Source organism: Balaenoptera physalus (assembly GCF_965194825.1).
Source record: "Balaenoptera physalus genome assembly, contig: HAP1_SCAFFOLD_2265, whole genome shotgun sequence".
NCBI lineage: Eukaryota > Metazoa > Chordata > Mammalia > Artiodactyla > Balaenopteridae > Balaenoptera > Balaenoptera physalus.
The window spans coordinates 3040-29323 of NW_028124541.1; the positions used below are offsets into that span (position 1 = coordinate 3040).

The following is a 26284-nucleotide window of genomic DNA, read 5'->3' on the forward strand; positions in this document are numbered from 1 at the left end:
TCTGTGTCCTTTCACTGTGCTAAATCATAGCTGTATGACTACACACTGGTCCTGTGAATCCTCCCAGCAAATCATGGAACCTGGGGAAGGTTCTGGGAATCTCCAGACACCTTGAAGGACAAGTCTTCCCCAGAGCCTCCAGGAAAAATGCCTTAAGCAGAGAACCCAGCCAGGTCTACTGTACTTTAGACCTACAGAACTATGACATAATAACTCTGTCTGTATTAGGTCACTAAATCCATGAAAATGTGTTAAAGCAGTGATAGGAAATTAAGTAAATGGCACCATGAATAAACATATTACTTTCACTAATGAAGAGTATAATATCTCAAGGACATTTTTTAAAATTTAAATTCATTCTCAAGTTAACATCAGCAATTCATATCTAAAACAACCACGTGAAGAAGGGGTAGAACCTCTGGTAAGGTGTATGGTTGATTTTTAAGAGCAGCTGACATTTTGTGAGAGGTCTGGAAAGCAGCCAAACCAGCCCAATTTTTAAAGAAACTGTGAGTATAATGTCAGAATCATCAACTAGTGTGATTTACTGCTGTCAATGCCAGTTGTGTATAGTTGGGCCCAGATTAGGAGATGAATTCACTTAACCCACGGTGGTGCACGCAGAAGATGTGAGGATGAGCCCTTTTCCTAAAGGAGCTCAAAATGTAAGAGAGGAGAAACACCTCCACTGGAGCTTCAAGGATCACTAAGTTGAGACCAAGGGCTACAGAGAAGCACAGAGCAGGGAGCTAAGGAAGGCATCCTGCCAGAACGTAGATTCCACTCATTCGTTTTAATTCAGCAAACATTTACCAACGTGCTCGGCCCCAGGCACCATGAAGTGCTGGGGACACAGGGAGGGATGCAAGCTCAGCAGGAGTGTAAGGCAGGCCACTTTACCCATGTTTATTGTGTGATAGGATGGATAGGATTGAGGGGTCCACTTCTGTCCTCACCTGCATGATCTAGGGTTAATAATGCCACTATATTCTTGACCCTACCTCCCCAAGGGTGCCTGACCTTTAAAGAAATCAGCAGAGGGTGATGCTTACATATGATTCCTCTCCAACCTGCTTCACTAAAAACAAGAATTGTTAGAGTTGCTCAATCAAATGGGATTGGAGCGGGGCGAAAATATGAACCTTAATTAATACAATGAAGAATAAGTAGGCATTAACTATTAGTTAACTAATTTTGAAAAATCATATTTAATTTTGAACAAAAGTTCTCTATGTAAGTAGATGTTTCATTAAGCTTTAACTTACTTAAGCAATATTGACCTTAACCCTGCTTTGGACTTGGTGTTCTTAGAATAAGCACAACATTAATATCTGCTTCGGATCATACACATGGCAATTACTTGTTTGGAAACCTTAGGTCAGCCAGCCCTAAAAACACTCACATAGCCCTTCCCACTTTGTTCTTTTATCTAGTATTAGACAACTAACTAGTTTTTTTTGATTCAATTTGCATCAACATTTATTGACTAACTAATAAAAGCTCCAGGGATAAGAAATTAAGTAGACCACAATCTATTAAGTTACAATAAGTTACAGAGTTCTAAGGAAATTCAAATGAGGGCAGTTTGTTACACAACGAATATTATCATTTTGTTGCCTGTTACTTTTATAGATAAGCTATGTGCTAAGACATAACGGCTTTTTAGCTGACAATTTTCTTCTTACTCTGACAATTAAGAAAAAAAAAATTTCTTAAGTTATACAACATTCTTAGCCTAAATTAAATGGAAGATACACTGTGTATTTTTTATTGTGGTAAGATATACATAACAAAAAGTTTAGCATTTTAGCCACTTTTAAGTGTACAGTTCTGGACATTAACATTCACATTGTTGTGCAAACATCACCACCTTCCATCTCAAGAACTTTTCATCTTCTCAAACTGAAACTTTGTCTCCATTAAAACACTTGCAGTCCATTACTCCCTTCCCCTGGCTCTTGGCAACCATCTAAATTATATTTTTAAGAAGAAGAAAACAGTAATTTCTTCTCCACCTGATGAATTTTCTTCAGGCCACACCCCATCAGCCAATTGCAAACCTGCTGCAGACCTTTACAACACTCTACTTTTAGAGCTTCTCATTCAGAGCAGACTGTGATTTAAAGATATGAAATGCTAAATATAGAATAAATTACATAAATTTTAATATTCAAAAAGTTAAGCAAACAAAATTTAATTCTTCTAAAAGAAGCATGGATATGTAATCAGAAGTAGAAACTATGTCACTGATGTAAAATAGTTATGATTCCAAAGAATCCTAGGGATCTATTGTCCATAAATTACAAGGGGCCACATGGTGCCCAAGTTCCTGTTGGAGCAGGAACTCAACATATCCCTCAACAAGTCCTCCACAGAGAGACTCTCCATCACATCTATTTTTACATGTTCAGGGTCTTTCAGAAATTTCAGTTTATCAGAGGGCACAGAGAAAATGAATTTGCTTTATTTAAAAATGCTGAGGCAATATAAACTATTGTGTTTGTTATCAAACAAAAATAAAATCAGTCGTATGTGACTTATTTATTCCTTAGACTTCACACTATTTAAAGGAATAATGGGAAGACATTTTCAATATTTCGCTACGTTATAAAATTGTTTTACTTATTTCATAAATTAGCCATGGACGGTGTATTCTGGAACGTCACATGTGGCTTACATTCAGTGGAAACATTTTCAAGTAACTTAGGAGGCTCTGGTTCTATACTTGATCTGACAGATGGGCAGCAACATGCAGTAACTGGCATAATTCATACTCCGACAGACTGCTTTTCAATAAAGCACATACCCAGATGCTTTCCTCTCGTCGATATTGCTTCCAGTTCCTCCCGCCATCGCTGAACATCAGGAGGTAGCTGGTCACCCAGTCGGAGCTCCCGTATCCTCCCTGGGTGGCCACAGCTGTGACCTCCATTCTTTCTCCAAGGTCAATCTGCAGCCACTGGTATTTATTTGACACAAGGGGAGACCAGCCACCAGCTCCTTTTTGTGGGAATAAAATAAGAAAACCGGTAAAGACAGAGAAATCTTTGAAATCTATATTAACCTGTAAGAATGGGGTCATAAATAAGATGTATGAAAATCATAGTTTCAAATTCTGCATTATATAATGCCTCAGAATTATACAAACACACTCACATACACACACACAAACACAAAATAAAAACACAGGTTAAATCTAAATGGATGAAGCCTATATTAATTGTTTTGTTTCTTAGTTCATAACCCCTGACTCTCTGGTATTGGGGTGTCCCGCTAAGTGAAATTGCTTAATGTAATAGGTGGACAACTAAACACCATGCCATTACATCAGTGCTTGGAACTAGTGTCGTTACTGGCTTCAATGCATGACTTGCCCTTTGTTGGACATAAACAAAGGGCAAACTTTCCTTTGTTGGAAAATAACAAACTTTCCTTTGTTGGAAAATAAAGCTAGAAAACCTTAATTCTGGATTCCCAGCATGAGGAAGTACAATGTTGAATGTTGGGATAACAAAGATGGCTATGGCATAGTCCTACACTCATGGTGCTTACAGACTCATAGGAGAAGCAGACATTTCAAAGAACAATTTGAAATGCAATATGGGAGGGGTGGAGGTGAAAGTGATTTCTGTGCAGGGAGGGAGAGTTCTAAAAAGTCAGCAAGGAGGGTGAGCGAGAACCCAGAGGAAGTGAATGGGGAGGAGTTTCTCAGGTATTCAAGACAATAGGCGCAGAGTGGAAATTACTGTGCTTTGTTTTCTCCAGTGCCTGTGAGACACCGAAGAATTAGGGATACCTGTGAATGTATTATTGATATATTTTGTTCTTCTAGTTTAACAGAAACATGAGTTTTGAATTTGGATTTAGATGTCATATTAAATTTTCTGAATTTAAATTATTATGCAATATAAAAATTGGGAAACAGGTTTGAAATGCATTCTGGAACTGATATTTTGCTAATTATCCATGTCTAGAAAACACAGTGTCATGTAAACAGTCCTTAACACAAAAAAACTAGCTTTAAAAAAAATTTTCCCCATTGTCCTGACATCTAATTTGAGGCTCTCATAATAAGGTCTGACACTTTAGACAACATTTATTATCTTTTTTATTAGGGGCTATTATTAACATCCATGTCCTGTTTACAAAAGCTGTTACGACCAAGTACATGTCAGGAGGTGTGTGACATGGTTACAAGACAGCTCAAAGGAAAATGGAAGTGGAGCGCTTACATCAGGGTGTGGAGGTGAAACTAGCAAGTGGGCACATCTGTTGCTTCACTATGTCCTCTGCTAACGGCACTACGTGTATAACCCTTAGCAAAATTTAAAGCTCACAAATTCTTTAAAACTCAAATTCTTTCTAAGATTTCCTCATTTCCTGCAATCTTTATTCCAAAATTCCAAAATTTCCTCTCAACCAAAAGCACAATGTCTTTTCCTTTGATCCACATCTTAAGCATGCCACAACTCTGGCTGTTCTGTAATGCATTATTAAACTTTTTATTTTGAAATAATTTCAGATTTACAAACGAGTTGCAAAGATGGGATAGGGAGTTCCTGTCTACTTTTTACTCAGTGTGTCCTAATGTTAATATCTGACATCACCATGGTATTTTGATCAAAACTAAGCTATTAACACTGGTACAATGGTAACAAAACGACAAACTTTCTTTTGACGTCTCCAGTTTTTCCACTAACTAACTCCCTTTTTCTGTTCCAGAACCCCACATTGCATTTAGTCACCTTGTCTCCTTAGTGTCTTCCAACCTGTGATAGTTTTCAGTCTTTCTTTGTCTTTAATAACAAGATTGATCACCACCCAACACCTCCCTGCTACTTCTACTGATTTGTGCAAAGGTCCCATCTAATGTTTGATGAATGATAAGTCCTTCTGGGTTCTAGCTGAGGGTTAACTAACAGTCCCAAGTAACATTACTCTGCAACTGCCTGTAATTTTATAATAATTGCCAAAAGAAGTCAGAAATTAGGTGTTGGCATTTAGCTGATCATTTTAACTTAAAGGTTCTACATTTGAAGTTTTATATGAATCAGTTTCAATCTCTGCGAAACTGCTAAATGTCCTGTATTCTTTGTATCAAGGTTGTAAAGAATGTACTGAAGATACTTCTTCTTTTTGCATTTCACAATCTTTCTCTGTCATCTTTAATCTCTCTTGAAGCAGGAAGTACCATCAACACGGGCACCACATGTACAGAAACGCAACAGAGTAAAAAACGTCAGCATGCTTCCAGCATCTGCCCTGGGACCAGCCTCTCCCACAGATGCAGCCACGTCTCTGTCAACCACTCTTCACCATCTGCAGGTAATCAACCTTGAACATTTCATATTCCTTACCTGTGGTGAGAAGGTGCTACTGGTATGCAAATTAAGCTATCTGATTAAGTAGGTACTCTGATAAAGTAATGAAACTGCAGAATTCCTTGTGCTGCAAAGCAATTCATTTCAGCTGGGTAACACAGCCACGGCGTAATCCCCAGACCCCTGGAGGGTGATGATGTTGAATTACTGTGCATTCGCCCATGCACACAGTCCACCGGGGTAGATGCCCTTTTTTCTAATGACTGGAAAAAGTGGGAAATGCACAAATGTAACCTGAGGACTGTTAGGGAGCCCCGAACAGTTTTACTGACGGGTAAGGGAGATCACTGCTCTGTAATGGAAAACAAAACAAAATACACTGAAACAACATTAAAGTGGGTACGCTTGAGCACAGCCGCCCCACCAGCTCTTAGCTGCAGAGCAGTGGTTCTGAAACTGATCAGCCTGCATTATTCAATGTTGCAAATCTTCAGTAAATTCCCCCTGGGAACCAACACCCCCTGAAACAGAGCCCAGGGATTTGCAATTACTGTTTTGGAGTCACCAGTGCTGAACCCACAAGAAAGGCACTTGCCCTCCCACCCAGCTCTTCCCCTGACCACACCACAGACTGTCTTTTTCCATTGTCACCGTCCTGTCTCCTACCTCAGCCCCTTAGTTGAATGAAGTGTCACAATTCATACAAAGGAAAACATGTCCAGAGGGTCTAACTTGCACAGAACAAGGTTCCACAGCTTAGGACACTGAACACAAAACATCCCTCCCAGCAAAGTGTGATAGGTATGCTTTAGGGCTGCAATGAGAATTCAACAAGAAGCTGTGTTAGAGCATCTAGCACAATACTTTCTCTCCCATACATGATCGCAAGACGGGAGACAGTCATGGTGAAAGAGGGGTGACATCCAGAGTGTGGGGCATTGCAGTCTTTTCATTACTGAATGGCCCGTTACCTGCCACTTTATACTAGATAAAGGAGAGAAAATGAGGAAAGCCAAAACTTGTCACAAGCATGTGATGTGTTCAGGACCCTTCCAGATGCTCTAAGTGCTACCTCACAACTCCTCCATGCACCCGGCAAGTGGGACGGGTGTTACAGTCTCTGCTTTGCAGACAAGCAAAAAACAATCATTTTAGGTTCGGGTGAGGGTATTTTATAAAAGCTTAGCTCCCTTTTCATTCTCTACCCCTTCTAAGAACATATCCCTGTGATTTGTCAGTTATTCAGTATTGTTTGCTTATCAATACCAGACTGTCTTTTATAGTGATATACTGGCAGATATATTGGAAGGTTTCTGTCTCTAGTTATCCCTGTGTGACTGTTTCCCCCACCTTTCGTTGGCTCAGACACAGGCAGTGACTTGTGTCTTTGGGGAGAGGAAAGGCTGAACAGGAAACTCTCAGCTAGGGCCTTAATTATTCTGGTCACTGATCAAGATGAAAATGACCCCTGCCCCTGGTGGCCACGGGGCATGCACTGTCATAATGAGTGTCAGCTTTGTGTAGAGGGGGAAATTACCCAGAGGTGGAAATTACCCAGAGGTGAAAAGGAGAATAGCTCATGCCTTCTTCAAGTTGGAACAAGGTCCAGAGCAGAAAGATACCGAAGGGAGCAAAGTCAAGTGGGATAATCTGAAGTGAACAGACTAACCTATCTCCAGGGCATCTAAATGTCAAGCAAGTAAATGGCTAAATTGAAATTGTAACCAAGGGAAGTTTCCCTCCAAGATCTTCATTACATTGTCTCAAATGGGAGCTCATCAAGCTCTGTGTATTTCTTTCCTCACTTAAATGCATCTTAATTCACAGAAAACTCATTCCAGATTCCAGGCGGGGCTGGGTGAGTGGGGAGAGGGTGAGATAAGCAGGAGTAACAGATGTTCCCAGGAAAAAGGGGCCATAGGGCGGCAGGCCCTGGGGATGCTCCCTGACCATCCCACTCAGAGATCTCTGGGATTTATATATTGGTGTTTTTGTCACAACCCTGCCTACATTGCTGAGGGAAATTTAAGCATTTGCTCCAGCTCTGATTTCTTAAGGAGCAATTCCAACTATCTACATATACCATTTCTGGCTATCAGGATGTAAAAAATGCAGAAATCCTCCCTCTGGACCTGTCTAGGTAACCTCTGATTCCCTTTCTGCTGTGCTTCCTGCAGTCTGCTAGCAGCCTGAGCAGGAGACAACAGGTAGCTTTCCAAAAAGTGCATCCATAATGAAAAAATCACACAGAGCTGCCTAATTGTAAAACAGATTCCTGTACTAAATGCAGACATACCCTATAATGGTTTTGTAAACAGACAATTTAAAATTAAAAAAAAAAAATAAGTGTATACTTGTTAATTTGTGATTCAAATTAAATGCCAGTGATATTAAAGAAAAAAAGTACAGTGTGACTGTTCACACGTGACTCCCTTAAGTTCTGTGTGCAGTGTCCCGAGGGACAACTTTCAATGCCCTTGGCAATTAACATTCATCGCTGCAGCTCTTTCTGCATAAAATAAACAAAAATCCATTGCTACTGTGTGTTTTGTTTTGCTTCTCTCATAGACACTCCTGACCAAGTTTTAAAGAAACACACAGTAGCGAGGCATTCAGATCTGAGTTGATCTCAGGCTTTGCAGTTCTTATGTGTTTGAAGTTCTGTATTGACAAGACTATAAGATGATTTTGCTAATTTCTCACCTTAGAAGTAAAATACGAATTGCCCAGCAAGCCTATAAACCATCCGAACATGTACTAAGTACCTCATTCATGACTGAATAAAATGTATGACCAAGTTTATTTGTGCATCTCCCGTGAAATCTTCATGTTTATGAGAGATGCAGCTCTGAGATCTGGTCTAATTCTATAAAAGCATCATTGTGCATCTTTCAGAGGCCCCCTGAGTTATTCAGAACAGATATGATTCCAGATCATTCTTGAGGCCACTCAGAATAGCTGCATCTCCCTCTGATATGTAGAGAACAGTGGGGAATCCAGGATGCCCAGAAGGGCAGGAGGCCAGGCGTTCTGCTCCAAGGCCCCCACCACTTCCCAGGAACACACCGTTACTCTTCTTAAGGCAAGAGCTCCTTTTTCTTTTTAATTAAATTCAGTGTAGGATCATGTCAGGAAATGCAAGGGTGAGATGCTTAGAAATAAAACCATGAGTACTAAAATTATCCATCCATACTTGACTGCTCAGTTAACCAGAAGCCTTTGGAAAAAAAGTCCATTAATGGTAAAACTTACATTTTCTTTAGTGATGTTATGTAGCTGAATTCATTACAATTTGTAAGCACACTGTGAAAGCCTTGGATAAAAAGAGATATGTACAGACGAGCTGCTATACAAAATAGAGTAGTAAAATGAGAATGCAAAAAGGATGAGGTCTGAGCATCACAAAATGTAAATACTACTGACAAAGGTGCATTTTTCTGGGGTGTAGGCATTCATCCCCAGCAAAGTATGGCATTATTTTGTGTCGGAGAAAAGCCTGCTCCACTGGATTTCCTTGGAGGAAACATGGCAACAAGGGAAGAGTCTACTGCAAGGATCACAGGACAGAGAGAACAGGGAACCCCTGAAATACCATCTTCCAGTCAGCCCCTAGTCCAGAAGCTCCTCATTAATGTTCAGAGCAAAGGTGGGAGTAGCTGACCACAGGGTCCACTGAGATATTCCATTAGCCTTTGCCACTGGCTGTGGCCTTCCTGGACCAGTCTCTGTGCCACAAGTTAAACCAGAAGTTCAAGACTCCTGTGTGCTTTGATCATTAGTGATCCCAGATGCCTCATGAAAGGTTGCTAATTGAACCTCACCCCTTTGGCAGGATTGAAGGTCACCTCACTTGGTACGTCTTTCATCAGTGACTCCAAACAAGAAAAAGGGAATATCCCTACAAGAGGCAATGTAATTGCATTGGATGAGTAAAGCAATATGTGATGGGACAAAATATATCTCCATAGGGATGCCAATAATATTTATTAAAAGTGGAGTAAACAAAGACATCATGGTGTATGTCAAGGATACATACTGTTAAATAAATAACTTTCATGAACATTTCTGTATATTATACATGATACAAAAGTGAATTATTTTGGAAAAGAACAGAGTAGAATTTGCTAGACAACTATTTTTGAATTTGGATAGTGCTTAGAAGGGCTTCCACATATCTTTTGGGAAGTTGCCAAGTACGTCATAGGCAGTACTTACTTTTGGAAAAATACTATGGCAAAATTGTGGCCACCATAAGATACTTACTGGGCAGATAATAAACACAGACATAATTTTGCAAGGATAAACTGTTGTGTTTTTCATTCCTCTCCGGTAAATCCTGTTAGCCGGTGATCATTATCCCATGAAGCCCTAGCGAAGCCAGGGAGGGCAAAGACCAACTAAGAAAATAGGAAACAGGACGTGTGATGTCTCCCTCTTTGGCAGGAAGAAGAGACGGGAACCCAGACGATCGTGGGAAAGAGAGGAAATGGAGGAAGGGTAAAAGGTGGTGGGAGGGTGATTCAGACACCTTGCTCAGGAGCGAAGTCCCAGGGGGATCAGAAAAGTGAGAGGAATAAGCAAGCTGTGGAAAGGCTTTGTCTTGGCTTCCATTTGGAATTTTGGGAGATCACCTTGTAGGGGGCTGTGTAGTCATTACTAACGGTTGCCAACTATTTCCCTTCTTCTACCTTCCAGGCACTTGGAGGATTGCGATTTCCACGCCCCCTGGTGGTTGGGTGGGGCTATGTGACCAGCTCTGGCCAACAAGCTCTGAGTGGAAGTGATAGGTTACCTCTGGACTAAACTGCCAGGACAAAACCATTTGACGATCTTTTTCCCCTTGGTACGGTGAACCAGACTGCCCACAGGCCATCAAAAGGGGGCACAGAAGTGAGATGAGAGTCTGACTGGATCTGAACAGAAGGTCAACTTGGCAAAGGCAGATTAAACCTGTAACCAAGGCTGCTCAGGCTGGAAACCAAATGAGACTCATGGTCAGGCTTCAGGGAGGCAAGAAGTGACATCGCAAAGATCCCTTCCAGGAGGGACAATGATCTGTTCCCTGGGAACACGGTCTTACCAAGAGGTAAATCCGCCACAGGCTTCAGGAGCAGGTGCCAAGTAACCCTCAGCGTTAAAAGCAGACAAACTCCCTTCAGCAGATAGCAATGAGCTGAGCCGCAACGTGAGAAGCCCCACCATCCAGCTCCATGAGGGCACCAGCCCTTCTGTAAACCCAAACACTGTCTTGGAAAGAAACAGGAACAAAGAAATCTGAGCATCCCTGGAAGATGTTCACCCATTCAAAAGAGTCCACTGAATCCAAAAGAGACTGAAGATTGCCTTATTCTGGGGGTAGTGCTATAATTTGGGCTACTTGGTAGAGAGAAATGACAACATTGCCTCCCTGAAGGTTGTTGACAACGCTGAAAAACACGTTTGGTTTGTTCTGGTTTGTCTCATCTAGCATCTTAGGTTCTATGGAGGTAACCTGGAGACTCCAGACCTTGAAAAGGACCATGGGAAAATCTGAGCAGATGAGTTCTGTGTGACAACTGTACGGCAGGGTCTGCACGAACCCTGGGATTTGGGGGCTTCTCCTCTCACATGCTACCATCATGCCGTGATTTAATAAAGTTGCCTGGTCACCAAGACAGTGCTCTGTGCTTTAGAACATGGGTGTATTTTACATGGATGCTATTACATTTGGCCTGTCCACTGCACTCAATACCCACAGTTGCATCTGCAGGATCATTTGTTAAGAAAAATCGGAAAAAGAATGTGTCTTGGCCCTAATAGGTCTAAAAACTTTTAGGAAGCACAGATAAACAGAATGAAAAATCTGACATCCAGAGGCAAAAAGTCCCCAGTACATTCATATGCCTTTATAAAAATCTGGTTTGCAAGCCCTTTTATTGCCATCTGAATTGCTCAGACTAGTATTTGGGAATACTGACCAGTTCTACCAGGCACCTAGCCTGTGAATAAAAGATAGAAATACTGGAGAACTACGATTTTATGAAAAAATATGAGGGACAAGTTTATTATTATAAGATTTGCATCAAACATTTTTGATGTATTCAGTAATATTCTGATTTATATCAGGAGTTGATATACGTCTAGATATTTTAAATTATTATTCACTCTTTCCATTTTCTAACATTTCTTTGTAAAAAACAGTGAATTTTACATCACAGCTTATTTGGGATATTGCAGAGTCCAAATAATCAGACGTTCCAGGTTATAAGAAAATATTTAGTGTCTGATGCCCAGGCCTAAGCATTTTCTGCTAATCGAATCATGTGTATTTATTTCCTGCTAAAACCTGGAGTATTAACTTGTACTAGTAAATGTACTTCCTAAAGTGAGAAATAAATATCTTAACGCTGAGTATTGTTGCTAATATGCTCAGCCATCAATTGTATTGGGAGCATTAGACAAAATCTTTCCTGGCTCCACCAACACATAAGTCTGTTGTGAGGAAATATGATCAATGTCTCGGTACGGGAAAGGTGAAGAATTACAAAGAGAAAAGAAAACATCCAGTCAGTTCAGCTTGTCTCCATCTACTTTCTGTTTGCAATACACAATATAGTAATCTGATATGCCATTTTTGATCAAGTTAAATTTAAAGCAGTCTCATTTGCGCTGTCAGTGATGAGTGGCTTGCCGCATTAGAGGGCGTGATTTTCAGCATCTGGGCCATGCATGGAGTTGTCCCTCTTTCTGGGGATGATTGTTTATGCAAGCACTTTGGGGGAACAAAAAAGGAGAACAAAATGTGTGTACACTTCCTCCTAATCAATCTCAATCAGCTCTGGCCAGACCACTCATCTCACCACCATGCCTGCGGTCACTAAAGAGGACACGTCACGTGGCTAAAAAGAACATGTTATCCGGAGTTGGAAAGCAGCATCTGAAATGCTAAAGCCAGTTTCATGAAGGGTCACCTACAGTAACAATAATTGTAAAAACAAAAGGTTATTTTCACATGCAAGATCTAGAATGAAAGTCCAGCGTGGTTTACTCTAAGGTAGTTTTTTTACTTTTGGTTTTGGTTTTTTAACTTTTGTTTTGAATAAACTTGGATAAACTGCATAAAGTTCCTTTAGGAGATTTTTGAGAAGAAAAAAATGAAGTCAATATTATAGCATGTTCTTATTTAGAATACACAGATTTCAGCAATCTTGATTTTATATGAGAAATATTAGGTCACTTGTAATTCTAGGAAATATCAATTTAATATTGATGGAAACAAATTCAGCTAATATGAATAGTCAAACCCAATTTGACTGTAAAGATGTAAAGCTTCAAGAACTTTACATTTTTATGTAATGGCATCAATTTTCTTGAATAGGTATATGAATACATGTACGTGTCTGTGGTTTACCCCTTAAAAAAAATCCATCAGTTCTGAAAAATTATACATTCAGGCATTTCCAGTAATTTGTGTTTCTCTGTATAAAAAGGTAAGGTGTATGACCTCAGAGGGGATACTTTGTTAAATGTATTATCTGGAACCCAATCCCAGACTTCAAAATGGGAATGCTAGAGGAACCAGACTAGAAATTTCAAAAGTAAACTCCAGGAGCACTTAGTCCAATGTTGAGTGATGATACTAGCCCATTACTATCTCTACAATAACCAACACTTCCATTAGGGAGCTCACAGAAAACACTGGCAAACAGGTGGTAACATGCTCAGGAATCATGGTTTTCAAAGATGCAAGGTCTGCATCTCTCTGCTTTGGCCCACCTGTCCCTAGAAACGCCTGGATCCCTCCTAACTTCTCTGCTCATTCCTCTTAATATCCTTCATAGACTTCTTTCTTCTATTTATTGCAAAGTCTTTTCTAAGAAATATTTTACTACTTTTCATAAATTAATAGAAAACAAAATAAATACATAAACTGCATAAGTAAAAAATATGTAAAAGAGAAAACATGAAATGTGCAATAAGTTCTAGTCAATTAATTAATATTTGTTATGTGTTGAATCAGTGAAGTACTTTAAAATCATAAAATGCCTTAAAGTTTGAATTATTTGGCTTTGGGGGGTTATACAGTGGGTCAGATTTATATATATGCACACACATACAATCAAAAATTATGTATAGACTATTCTCTTACTACCTTTATGTATCAGGTAGATGAATTGATCAGCTGCTATGTATAAAGTTCTTGGTGGAAGCTGTGATATTTGAGACATTTCTAATTCTTAATGAACATTCTAGAAGCGCAATGACTTATGGCCAAAATAAGAAACTAGGGGTGTAAGACAGACCACCTTCTTTAAAACTTCCAAATACCACAACACAGACCAAGGAAATTTTAACCATACAATCAGGGAGTCTAACATGATTTTCCTCACTAGATCATACACAAAATATTCCAAAAAGCTAAAACTACTATATATGAAGAATCATCGCCCTCATTATATTCATCCACATTTCATACTATCCACATTTTACATCATAATCATCTAAACTAAAGTGAACTAATATGTTCTCCAGCATTTACCAAGGCAAAGGAAATGTCAATAAAGACTCTGGGATGCTGGCTTTTAACAGAAAACACATATAGATAATCCTTCAGAAGGAATATTGATAAATTGTGCTGTCTAAAGCATGCTTTAGAAATGGGTCTGAAATCAGGTGGTAATATCTAGGGATATTTAGTGAAATGTACACTATATGCAATCAGAGTAGCAACAACCATGAAAAAAAAACCCTCATCAGTTGATTGCCACTCTTAAAATAATTAATTTAAATTTGCAAAGAGAGTAGTTTAAATATAAAAGATAAGCTTTGTACTTACCATTTTATAATGATGGCTTATAATATTCTGAGTTATTAGTTTTTTAATTAAATATAATGGAAATAAGTTCATCTTAAGCTTCAGGATTTTCCCTTCTAATGTTTCTAAACTTCCCAGTGCCACCATATTGATAGCACTGGAGGCCTGAATCATAAAGATACTCTACACATGCAAATTAGAAACACAACACACAAGCCCCTCGGGCCTCTTTAAACTAATTAAATATGGCTTATTTAGTTTTTACAATTTTAGGGAAACCACTGGAAAGTTTAGATGTTAAGCTGATATTAGAATAACCACCAGACCGAAAATGGGTAATTTGATAACTGATCTCATTGAAATCTGGTTTCAAGGAGAATATATTTTTACTGGGGTGCTAAAAATGATTATGAATGATGCTTTGAGGAGTAAATATCTGGCCACAAAATGCTTTTTCCTGGGAAAAGACCATGAAGGTGGACAATTAATGGACATGCCTTCCCATCCTGAGCTCACTGAATTTCTTCACCTGTGTTCTTACTCTTCCCTGCCAATCGATTTGATCACTTACTAGGTTCCCAAATTTGATCCTTAAGGACACAGTAAAGTTCAAGCTAGACTTTAACTCTGATCTTAGAAATGTCAAAGAAAGGGAGGAAAACACTCAATTCCTTAGTAGTATCTCCAGAATTTACAGCAGTGCGTTTACATGGGACACAGTTAATTTTCACTTTTACTTTCTGAATTCATCTTTCATTTAAAAAATCTATCCCTTAAAACAGTAGCAAAACAAAAGCAGAAATAGAGACACAGACGTAGAGAACAAATGTATGGATACCAAGGGGGAAAGGGGTGGGGTGGGAGGAATTAGGAGACTGGGATTGACATATATACATTATTGATACTATGTATAAAATAGACAAGTGATGGGAACATACTGTATAGCACAGGGAGCTCTACCTAATGCACTGTGGTGACCGAAGTGGGAGGGAAGTCCAGAAGGGAGGGGCTATCTGTACGGGTGTGGCTGATTCATTTTGTTGTGCAGTGGAGGCTAACACAACATTGTCAAGCAACCATACTCCAATAAAAGTTAATCCAAAAAAGTAGCAAAGCATTTGAATTTGAAGTGTATGTATTCACTTATTTAATCCACTGAATTAGTATTTGTGCAATAGAAGAGGTAATTCACTCGACAACATTCAAGTAGCAAAAATGGACCTTTCCAAAAAGTAAGTCATTAACTCCCTTCCCACTAATAGGAAGGGAATCTTTATTTTCAGTAGCAGCCTTCACCTGGTCTCCTCCCAGGCCAAGTCCTGGGAATGGAGTCATTTTCCCATGACATCCTTTGGCAGCTTCACATCTTGCAAACATCAGGCTTCCCCAGTGGCCGCAGCACTGGCTCCTTCTTGTGTTGTTTTAGTTATTCATGACCAGCGCACTTGACTAGTCACCCTTCTGTCGCCGGTCCTAAAACTAAAAAGGGATGATAACCCTGGAAAAAATCTAGACTCCAATAATTCCCTTCTCATAAATCTTATTGCTGATCATTTGCTGGCAATCAATAGGGAAGGAAGATATCAAAACAAACCAAACAATGGATCATAAGCAAGAAGAAAGCTAGCAGAGGAATACTAGCAGATATGATGAACCTGCTGCTTTCTTCAGTTTCATTAAACTCAATATAATTAAGTTTTGACCTATAAGAAGGAATATGAACTAAAAATGAAAATAATTCTCTCTGGGAAAGAATCAGGGTGGATTGACAAGAAGACAGCTGCAGACTCACCATCTCTGCGATTAAGACTTGCAAAGCCAGGGCCGTGGCTGCTGGACCGCTCTGAGGAGCTGCTGAAGGAAGCCCGGGGCAGGGCAGACGCCAGAGGAGCGTCACAGCTATCTGGGGGGAAACACCACGTGCGGGTTAATACACTGATTAAAGCTTTCCTGTCCTCTCTTCCTCTCTTCTTCCTTCCCTCTTACTTTCCTTTCCTTCCTATTTCTCTGCCACCCTCCCTTCTCTTCTTCCTTAATTTCCTTTCTTTTTAGTTAACAGGCTAGGAAAATGCTAGAGCCTGTGACAAACATGGTACTCGTACCATGGCCAATTCAAAGCTATCAGCGTGATGTCACTGACCAGGAAGTTGGAAAAAGAATCATTATATAGTATTTTCACCACGCCGACACAAGGTATGTAAATAACCTCAAGAGCACTGATAACAGCAAGATGACATAAAGTAGGAAGTGGTGAGTTTTCAGAATGTATTACTTTTGTTTTAATATGATTTAATTAATTATGTTTATGTCATTTAATTTTTAATAATGATTGTATTTTCATGCAAAATTCATGAAAAGTTAATGATTGGCTCTTGCTAGCTGCTAAAAATTGGTTCCAGCACGTCACTCCTAAATGGGAAAATATTAAAAGTATTTCCTTGAAAATCAGAAAGAACACTTTCACAGACACCACCGTTCCTATTGAACATTGCACTGAAAGTCCTATCAGTACGTAAGAGAAAATTTAAAAATTAAAAGCACAAAATTGGATAAAAAAGAGCAACCGTTATCGTTTCCAGATGATACGATTATGGAGGTAGAAATTCTGAAAGTCATTGGCTAGCTTAACAATTCATTATACAAAAGCTGATAGTATTTCTAAACTTATCCATAGTTAGAAATTAAATTAAATAGAATAGCAAATACTAACAAAACATATAAAGTATCTAAGAATGAATCTTACAGAATTTGCAGGACATTTATGGAGATTATTATAAAAATTGTATTGAAAGACATTAAAGAAAAACTACATAAATTCAGACTACAATGATTGCAAATAGGAAGACTACTTTTAAGGTACTGGTTTTCCCTAGCTTGATCTAAAGATTCATTAGAAGTTCAATCAAAGCTCAGGAGGGTTTTTCACAGAACTTGAAGCAGTGAACCACACAGCTCAGGGGTTCTTAACGTGTGGTACAAATATGATATAGGGGGTCTGTTGAGATGAATAGAAAAAAATTACATCTTTATTTTCACTAACCTCTAGCTAAAATTTAGCATATTCTTCAGTCACAAATGTAGACAAACCAGACTATATTCACCAGTGCCCGTGCATATGTTACCAACATAAGTTACAGATATTTTAATAGCAATCGTTGTCACAGACATCTAGAAATATTGTTTATGGTCCCCTTTACTTCAAAATAACAGTATTTGTTAAAGTCACCACTAGATCTTGTTTTTGAATGCGCTAATAACTAAGAAGACACTATTTTACAATTTCTAGTACATTGATATCAGCATTTCAATATAACTATTTACTTTGTAACCCTATGTATACATTTTATGCATTTACAAGCATTGCTGTGAGAAGGGGTCAGGCTTCAGCAAAGTGCCCGAAGGGTCCTTGGCACAAGGAAGAGCAAAGAAACACCCGTTGTGAGTGTGTGCACTGCAAGTACAAAGCTGTTGAGACATTACTGGGGTATTATTAGCCATTCAGAAAATTCCAGAAGATTGGGATCATCCACAATCCACAGTCAGCTGTGCTAACTCGAATGTTAACGTGACAATTTCTCAGGGGACAATTTCTCTGCCTGTTGAGCAGACCAGGCCTGCATCATTCCCCCTTTAGGTAAAGGGGTCCCAGGGATCTAAGTAACCTGCTCAAAGTCACAGAGCTGGTTGAGGGTAAGTGAAGATTATCTCCATCAACTGTTTAGCTTGGGAAGCCTGCTCCTTTCCCAGCCTCCCCCACCCCCCCCCAGCATGGCTTCCTTTCTGAGTCTCCCCAGACGCTCCCCACTCAGTCCCCTCTGCTCACATCTTTCTCATCTCACCGTATTGGGGTCTCTCCTTTCTGGGTTGGAAACAGTGAGGACCAAGTGTAGATTCTGGAGCCAGACAGGGTGTGGGCATGACATTTACCAAGCTGCCTACTCTTGGGAAGTCACTGGCCCTCCCTAAGCCTCAGTTACCTCATCTGTACAATGAGGATGTCACACAACTGAATCACACAACTGGACAAAGGGGAATCACACAATTCATAGGGTTTCTATGAGGATTAATAGTGTTTGCTTTTATTATTCTCAGTATGGTAAGACAAGTCATCACATAAGCTTCTTCCAAATATTCTATAAGGACGTTTTCCCTATAGAGAGATATAGAAGGCAGCATGCAACGTTCCAAGCCATATTCTCATTTTTTATTCTTTCCTCAAAAGAAGGCATATGAATCTTAGTCTTTAAAAAAAAAAAAAAAGAGTAAGATGTACTCGCTCTTATGAAGTCATCTTTGCCTTTGAGAAACAATTTTAAAAGTGATCATTTTCTTTACAACCCTAATTGGTTGTTCCAATTCACTTCCACACAGTCAAATTTGAGAATGCACATGATCAAAAAACGTGACCATGTCCAATAAGGTACTTGGAAAAGAGCGGCTCTGTGTTTGGACAGTGTTTTCAGTACATTCACTGTGTTTTTAACTAAATTACATTCAAGTAAGGTGAAGTCTCAGATGCCACCCAAAAATCTCCTTAACCATTGTTTTCAATCTGAAATGTCTATATTTTATACTACGATTCCTGGAGCCAAAATTGTTAAGACACAATTTAATTTTCTTTTTCTGGAATCATGCAAAAATATTTGATTTCCACTGAATATTATTCTTATCAATAGTCTGATACATACTATTTCTATCCAAAAAAAAAAAAGATGAATCCTGAAATGCTTCAAAGCTACAACAATTATTCATAAATAATTGTTTTTAACAAACGAGATGGCAAAACAACTGAAAAGTACAACTATTTACCACTTAGGGGGAAAATGAGGTGAGTACAAGTAATAATCTTGTAAGAATTAACAAATGAAAATAGACAGATAATATTACAGTTCAATAGGCTAAAGCAAGTTTATTTCTCTTCATAATAACACTCATATTAAGAAGAAATTATTCTATGAAATAATCTCAGTTTTGAAATGCACTTATTCCTTCAAAAGTTCAAATGTACTCAGAAGCTCAAATGTTCTCAGAAAAGCTTAGGAACTCTAAAGGGAAACTGATGAGCCATTGTAACGTGTCTTGTAGAAAATACAGACACACCGTAATTGTTCATGATTTATGTGTGATTCAGATCAGAGTGCTCGGAACAGCCTTGTGTGCATGCTTCTAGAATAAGTTCTTATGTATTAAATGAGCAAACATTGTCTCAGTAGTTGTACCTATTGTAACATCATTTTAATCAATGGCCTATTGTTTGTCCTGCCAACAGAACAGCTTTATACTGAAATTATTAAACAATATTTCAGCTTCTGTTTTTAAAAATTATATATATATTCTTTTCTCCAGGTAAAATCTTAGAAATTTGGAACTTCCCATAGCTGGGGAAAACATAGTTGCCTTAATCCTCTCAATCTAAGTGACACTATCTGAGTGTTTTCCAGACCCTTGACCTCCTCCTAAAACTACTTAAATCTACCCCCTCCATAAATAAAAAGCAGTCCCAGACAAACCTCTTTGGATTACTACAGCTCCTTGGTGATGCATGCTCTTAGTTTCTTCAGAACTTTCAAATCCAGTTTATACACAACTGTATATAAATGGCATCTTTTCAATATGCATTATGTTCTAAAGTAGACTAAAAATTCCTCAGCAAAGAAAATGTCACTTTACTGAATTCATTGAGGAGCTCTAGTAGTTATCTGGTAGCACCTTTAGGATTTTCTATGTCTACTATCATATCATCTGCAAACAGTGACAGTTTTACTTCTTTCTTTTCCAATTTAGATTCCTTTTCTTTTTCTTCTCTGTTTGCCACAGCTAGGACTTCCAAAACTATGTTGAATAAAAGTGGTGAGAGTGGACATCCTTGTCTTGCTCCTGATCTTAGAGGACATGCTTTTAGATTTTCACTGTTGAGTATGATGTTAGCTGTAGGTTAGTTGTATATGGTCTATATTATTTTGAAATATGTTCCCTCTAGGACCCTTTCTGGAGAGTCTTTAATCATAAATAGGTGTTGAATTTTGTCAAAAGCTTTTTCTGCATCTATTGAGATGATCATATGGTTTTTATTCTTTAACTTGTGGTGGTGTATCACAGCCATTGATTTGCAGATACTGAAAAATCCTTGCATCCCTAGGATAAATCCCACTTGATCATAGTGTATGATCCTTTTAATGTATTGTTGGATTTGGATTGCTAGTATTTTGTTGAGGACAGATGAATGGATAAAGAAGATGTGCTACATATATACAATGGGATATTACTCAGCCATTAAAAAGAATGAAATAATGCCATTTGCAGCAACATGGATGGACCTGGAGATTATCATACTAAGTGAAATAAGTCAGACGGAGAAAGACAAATATCTATTAAAAAATTTAAAACAATAATTCAAATAATTATTTTAATAATATAATAATAACCTTCCAAAACAGAAAGCACAAAGTCCAGAGGGCTTCCCTGGTGAATTCTGCCAAACATTTAAGAAAGAAATCATGCCATGTCTCCATAATCCCTTTTAGAAGATAGAAACAGAGGAATACTTTTTAACTTATTCTATGAGGCTAATAGTACCATAATACCAAAACCAATCACAGATATTACAAGAAATGAAACCTACAGACCAATATTTCTCATGAACACAGATGCAAAATCCTCAACAAAATATTAGCCATCAAATCCAACAATGTATAAGAAGAATTACAGGGAATTCCCTGGCAGTCCAGTGGTTAGGACTCCATGCTTCCACTGCAGGGGGCCCGGGTTCAATCCCTGGTGAGGGAACTAGGATCCCACAAGCCACACGGTGTGGCCAAAAACAAAATAATAAAGTAAAATAAAATAAAAATTTTAACAGATTTTTAAAAAATAGAAGAAGAATTACATACTGAAACAAGTGGAATTTGTCCGAGGTATTCAGGGCTGGTTCAACATTCAAAAATCAGTTTATGTAATCCATCACATCCACAAGCTAACAAAGAAAAATCACATGGTGCTATCGATAGATGAAGAAAAGCATCTGACAAAATCCAACACCCATCCATTGTAAAAACTCTTGGTAAACTAGGAATAGAGTTGAACTTTCACAAATTGATAAAGAATATCTACCGAAAACTTACAGCTAACACCACACTTAATGGTGAGAAACTGGAAACTTTCCCCACTAAGATCAAGACTAGGCAAAGATTTTCCCTCTCACCACTCCTTTTCCACATCCTACTACAAGTCTTAGTTAATGCAATTAGACAAGAAAAGGAAATAGAAGGGATACAGATTAGGAAAGAAATGTCTTTGTTATGGATGACAAGATCATCTATGCAAAAACTCCTGGAACTAATAAGTGGTTATAGCAAGGTCACAGGATACAAGGTTAAAATACAAAAGTCAATTGTTTTTCTATATACCAGCAATGATCAAGTGGAATTAGGAATCTGAAACACTATGCTATTTACATTAGCACCTAAAAAATATAAAATACTTAGGTATAAATCTAACAAAATATGCATGAGATCTATATGAGGAAAACTACAAAACTCTGAGCAATTAATCGAGGAAGAACTAAATAAATGGAGAGATACTCCATGTTCATGGACAATACTCAATATTGTCAAGATTTCAGTTTTTCCCAATTGATCTATAGATTCAAGGCAATCTCAATCAAAATTCAAGCAAGTTATTTTGTGGATATCAACAAACTGATTCTAAATTTTATGTGGTGAAGCAAAAGACCCAGAATAGCCAAAACAATATTGAATAAGAACAGAGTGGTAGGAATGACACTACCAGATTTCAAGACTTACCATAAAGGTACCGTAACTAAGACAGTGTATTGGCAAAAGAACTGACAAATAGATCAGTGAAACAGAACAGAGAGCCCTGAAGTAGACCTACACAAATATAATCAATTGACCTTTGACAAAGTAGCGAAGGCAATACAATAGAGCAAAGATAGTCTTTTCAATAAGTGGTAATGGAACAAATGGACTTCCATAAGCAAAAACATGAATCTAGACACAGACTTTTTACCCTTCACAAAAATTAATTCAAAATGGTTCACAGATCTAACTGTAAAGCACAAAACTATAAAACTCCTTGAAGATAACATAGGAGAAAATCTAGATGAACTTGTGTTCTGCAAAGACTTTGTAGATACAAAGCCACGATCCATGAAGAAAAGAACTGATAAGATGGACTTTATTAAAATTAAAAATTTCTGCCCTGCAAAAGACAGTCAAGAGAATGAAAACACAAGCCATAGGATGGGAGAAAATATTTGCAAAATACACATCGAACAAATGACTTTTATCCAAAATATGCAAAGAACTCAAACTTACCAATAAGAAAACAAACAACTCCAATTAAAAAATGGTCCTAAGCTGACTTTAACAGACACTTCACCGAAGAAGATACACAGATGAGAAAGAAGCATATGAAAAGATGCTCCACATCATATGTCTTCAGAGAAATGCACATTAAAACAACAATGAGATACCACTACACTCCTATGAAAATGGTCAAAATCTGGAACACTAATGACACCAAATGCTGGCAAGGATGTAGAGCAACAGGAACTCTCATTGGTGGTGGGAATGCAAAATGGTGCAGCCTTTTTGGAAGACTGTTTGGCCGGTTCTTACAAAACTAAACATATTCCTACATGCAATCCAAAGTCTGTTCCTTGGTATTTACCCAAAGGGGTTGAAAACTTATGTCTACACAAAAACAGGCACAAAAATGTTTATAGCAGCTTTAGTAATTAAACGCCAACACTTGGAAGCAACCAAGACACTTTTAGTAGGGAATGGATAAACAAACTGTGGTACATCCATATAGTGGAACATTAGTCATAAAAAGAAATGATCCATCAAGCCATGAAAAGACACAGAAGAAACCCAAATGCATATTACTAAGTGAAAGAAGCCAGTCTTTAAAGGCTACATACCATACGATTCTAGCTAGATGATATTCTGGAAAAAACAGAAGTGTGAAGCCAGTAAAATGATCAGTGGTTGCCAGTGTTTAGATGGGAGAGAGGAATGAATAAGAGGAACACAAGGGATTTTAAGAGCAGTGAAACTATTCTGTACAATAATATAATGCTGGATACATGTCATTATACATTTGTCCAAACCCACAGAATGTACAACACCGAGAGTGAAACATCAACTATGGACTTGGGGTGACTATCATGTGTCAGCACAGGTTCACCAATTGTAAACTAAAAAAAGTATCAACACCACTCTGGAGAAGGATGCTGGTAATGGCAGAGGCTAAGCATGTGTGAGGGAAGGGGGTATATGGAAAATCTCTGTACTTTCTGCTCAATTTTACATAAACCTAAAACTGCTCAAAAAATAAAGTTTATTTTTAAAAAAGGGCAGGGGGGCTTTCTCTTTATCAACTACCCTGAGTATTCACTTAAAAATAAGTGCTATGATTTAAATAACTTACTGAGAAAGAAGAGAAACTTTCAGGGTTTTTTTTCCCCAGTTATACATCCTGGAGCCCATTTATAAAACTTAGTTCTATCCCTTCATGGTTTTAAAATTGTGCAAGGGTGTGTGACTCTACCAGCCTTCAGAGGAATCAAGTATCTGGAGGGAGAATGGCTGTAGTTTCTCATGGATTGTCCTGCTTCAGCACCCTAAGCAGACAAGGATTTAGATCTGTTTTAAAGGTCAATTTTAATTATCCCAATTATTATTCACTCATGACTGCTGAAAAATTATATTCGACAAAAGGAACAGATTCCCAGTGGTGGGAGTGTTTCTAAAATTATAACTTGTGCCAGTTTAATGAATCATACTGCTTCTCATACAGGAACAGCACTTTTTTTTTTTTAAAGAACCACTATTTATCTTTATTTCTTCAGCTTCCATCACAGTGCCTGGCACATGGTAAGCATTTGATAAATGTTTGCTGAATTAAATTGATCACAAGTCCGAGAGCAACTTTCTTAAATCTCCATATCTAAGTTATATTTCAACCCTGACATATATTGAGCTTAAAACATTGAAACAGCCAAGTTCATCCTAACAGAAAACTCATGCGGTCTTAATTTCCAGGCTGGGTGTGGGGTAGGTATGTGATAGTGGGACCCAGGAAAATATAGATAGAGAAGAGGGGTTCTCACTAATAGGAAGGGACTGCCAATGAAGTATTCACTTCAGAAGGCATTCTCATTCCTGCTTAAACAGGGCATGTCAGTAAAACTCAGCAATCCAACACACTCAGATATTTTTCAAAAATAATTCACAAATGGAAAGATGAGAACATGTCTGTGTTAGAAGTAACATCTCTAGATTTATCAAGATTGTATAATTTTGTGCAATGAAATTCAGGGGAGAAATAGACACAGCAGTTTTTCAGACACTGATACCCAAGGGGCAATTCCCCATCCCTGCCCCTGAAATTCTGATTTAGTGAGAGGATTTATTTATGTACTTAAGGCAGACACATTCTGTTCTTCAGAGAAGGAAATGTACAACACTCGGGACAGGAGCTGAGAGATCTCTGCAGCGGATGAAAACCTCAACTGTGCCAGGAGAGACCCTCAACGTGGCCACCAGGAGTGTGCACTAAATTGCAGTTTTCATATGAGTAGCCCTGGTATCTGTATTATGTTCTGTGGTTATTAAACCAGAATTGGAGAGTTGGGCAGTGTAAAAGACATACTTTCAAAAATCTGAAGCCCTATCACGCTAGTGCCCAGAAAGATGCACTTGGGAAACTCAGCTGTTGACTCATATTAGTATTGATATTACTTTAAATATTTAGCTTAAAAAGGCTTTCACTATCCATAGCTCATTAACTGGAAAACTTCCTTGCTTGTATATAAATCTGAAATATCCATTTAAGGGGCAAAGTCTAATATTCCACACAACTTACTCAAATTGTTGAAATAGTCACAGAGCAATGAAATATGCAGTTTTGGGGTGACGTCAGTATCATGATAGTGTGAATCGTTCCTTTTTTCTCTCTCTCCTTTGATTTACAACTATTAGGACGTCCATAACCAGAAAAAAAAAAAAAAAAAGCACCTATCCACAGCATACAACGACATCCAAGGGATCCATCCACCTGTGCATCCAAAGTGGGTGGACTGGACCATGGAGTAGGTAGCAGGGATTGAGGTAAGTGGCTGCAGAGCTGGTGGCAGGAGGCTGTGACAGCACAGAAGGCGGCTGCTGTTCTGGCAGCGAGCCAGCACCACCTTTCTGGCAGAGGAGCTGGAGGATGAAGGCAGTGACTGGAAGTCTGCCCAGCCACGTGTGTTACAGCTGGCGGGACCAGTTGCTCTCTCTGAGGAGAGACTGCAGTGAATGGGCAGAGGGAAAGGAAAGGTAAGTAGACAGACAAAGAGAACTGAAGTCAAATGTCTCCTGCTGTCTGCCCCTGGAGGCAAGGGGACCGACACCCCAAGGACCCCTGGGACACCACCCCCATCCCAACTTGAGGATACCTCTACAAGGCCATGGACACCCACAAAGCCCCAAGTGCTAAGTACACACACCTCCCCCCTGCGCCCACATTTTGCCACCACGCGTTGTTTTTGTTGTTGTTGTTTTTGTTTTGTTTTGTTTTAACTGTGTGGGTTCCCAATCTTAGAAGCCGCTAGTTAACGCTGGTAAGAGAAACCAAAAACTTGTGCCATAGCGCCACCTTCTGGAAAGGAAGGCTCCTAGCTACGAACCTGTTGCATTCTTAGGATCAAAGTAAACAAAGTCTTACCTAAATAAAAATGGTGTTCCATTTTTTATTTAGGGAATCATGGTAATACGGTATCGCAAAAAAAAGAAAGACAATTTTCCAGTAGCCAAACCCAAAGGTATGGAATATTGTGATCTAACTGATAAAGAGTTTTAAATAGCTGTTACGAAGAAATTCAATAGAAAACTCATAAAGGCAATGCAATGATATTAGGAATGAAAATAACAAGCAGAAGGAATACTTTACCAAAGAGATTAAAATTCTAAAAAAGAATCAGACAGATTTCTGGAGCTGAAGAACTCAATAAATGAGATAAAGAATGCATTACAATGCACTGGAAATAGAGCTAATCAGGTAGAAGAGGAATTAGCAAGCTCAAGGATAGAAATATAGAAATAATTCAGGTGGAAGAAAAGAGAGAGCTAAGATTTTTAAAAAGTGAAGCCTATGAGAAATA

The 26284-nt window shown here is 38.5% G+C and overlaps 1 long non-coding RNA gene across 1 annotated transcript in view; it reads right to left on the bottom strand.

The window, feature by feature from the left end:
- Positions 1-2148: 2148 nt before the first annotated feature.
- Positions 2149-26284, bottom strand: part of LOC309654207 — a 52667-nt gene continuing 28531 nt past the window's right edge. The window contains exon 2 of the long non-coding RNA XR_014260025.1: positions 2149-3000. This is a non-coding gene — a long non-coding RNA (uncharacterized lncRNA). The remainder of the gene's footprint in view (positions 3001-26284) is intronic.